Source organism: Amphimedon queenslandica, unplaced genomic scaffold, assembly GCF_000090795.2.
Source record: "Amphimedon queenslandica unplaced genomic scaffold, v1.1 AMPQUscaffold_11726, whole genome shotgun sequence".
Taxonomy (NCBI): Eukaryota; Metazoa; Porifera; class Demospongiae; order Haplosclerida; family Niphatidae; genus Amphimedon; species Amphimedon queenslandica.
In genome coordinates, this window is record NW_003548032.1 from 1 (window position 1) to 2,019 (window position 2,019).

A 2,019-nucleotide genomic window follows, 5' to 3' on the forward strand; every position below is an offset into this window, starting at 1 on the left:
GAGAGAGAGAGAGAGAGAGAGAGAGAGAGAGAGAGAGAGAGAGAGAGAGAGAGAGAGAGAGAGAGAAGTTCTTACCCTATCTTCAGCATCAAGTTTAATATTCAGCTTCTCAATCAGTTTCTTTGTCTCATCTTTCTTGAAGTTCATGATGGCATCAAAAATCTAACCACACAAAAATCATCAAATAAAAAATGGCCACTTCCTCCTTCTTACCTTGTAGATTGGGTCAAGAATAAACTGGCAGAATCCTCTCACGTAGCCTTCTCCTCCGGTTTTGTTCCACTTCTTGTCGGTTGCACTAAAGAACTGATCTCCCCAGAGCCTCTTCATCAGTTTCGCTGTCTCTATCTTGAACTTTGAGGCATACATCTCACCAAACTGCTTGAGAGTGAAGGCCCAGCCGTGGAGACCAGAGCCAAAACCAACAGTACCAACACTGGGATCAACCTTTTATAATAGAATGAAATAATAGTAACAATGAAGTATAATGAAATATTTTAAATGACACTTCAATGCATACAAATTAAAGTCTATTACAGTGTTCTGTTACTGTATAAAGTACATTTTGCAATTTAAAGAAAGTACCTACAATAATCTATTCAAATCATTGCTACATACAAGTACATATGTAGGCTATAAAATTTCTAAAAGTGTATAAGTAGGTCACATGCTACAGAGTGATACTACTAAAGACTACTATAATATTGTTAGTGTATAAAGTACAGTACATGAAGGTATAGTTAATATTAACAGTTATCTGTTGAACTTCTACAAAAGTACAAATACATAGTGAAGTACATATACATATACTGTAAAAGCCTATAAACTATACTGTTGAATTTCATAATAATCTTTTAACACATTGTCTACAATAGTCCACTCCTCCACTCACCATGATATTCCCCATGGGGTCCATCTTCATCAGAGTAAGTAGCAATGATCACGTTAATGGACTCCACGATACGCTGGAAGGTTTGGTAGAGGTCCTCCTGCTCCAGCTGAAGCTCAAGGAGTGCTCGGTCCATCTTGTTCATGAAGGTAACTGGTTTTATCCTCTCAGCAATGGCCTGACGTAACACAGTCTCAGTTTGTACACAGACACCTGAGAAAATATAATAACAGCCAATTTAAAAATATTGTGATATTAAAGGAATTTACTATAGATATTAGGCATTAAAATTGGAGTTTAATAAAGTATTTAAAGGTGGCCAGAAGTTATAGTCTATTGATAAAGCACTCAATAAAGTAATAATGTGTCATTCATTATCAACTTACAACTTCATAAGAATATACACACTATACTTAGCACATTACATAAGGACAATACTAATACTACCGTATAGCGGGTTTCTTTCGTTCGGCCAAACTTTCGTTTTCTAGGAGAAAATCCAATTTCGTGGGTTTTATTTTCGTCCTTCTGATCTGCAATAATTGAGCCACACCCAACAACCCCACCCATAACACCCACGTTTGCATGTGTTAGTGTTGATGAACTCCGGATCGAGCTCTCCCACAGCAAATTTCGTGGGTTTAATTTTCGTTTTTGGAGCTTGGAGAACGAAAAGAACGAAAGTTTGACCGAACGGAAGAAACCCGCTATACGGTAATTAATACAGGATGTACATTTGAATGCAGCAGCTGAATTACATGTACTGTACATGAACTCCAAGGGCAAAAAAGAAGCACAAACTTATGTACATGTACATATGCATCAGATTTTAAACCCACAGCTGCTTATTGTAATCAAACTAATACAACAATACTGATTACTGTTCACTCACCGCTAACACAGTCCACAACAACAAGTGCCCCATCAGTGACACGGAGAGCAGCTGTGACTTCAGACGAGAAATCAACATGGCCTGGAGAATCAATGAGGTTGATCAGGAAACCGTTACCGTCCTTCTCTTGCTTGATGAAATCCATATCCTTCATGTCCAGTTCATAGTATAAAGAAATAGCACTAGAGAAGGAAAGAGAGAGGGAGGAGAGAAAGGGAAGAGAGAGAGAGGGGGGGGG

At 38.1% G+C, this 2,019-nt stretch overlaps 1 pseudogene; it reads right to left on the reverse strand.

Annotated features, from left to right (window-relative positions):
- Positions 1-60: 60 nt before the first annotated feature.
- On the reverse strand, positions 61-1,968 carry LOC100632686 (elongation factor 2-like; annotated as a pseudogene).
- Between the last annotated feature and the right edge of the window lie 51 nt (positions 1,969-2,019).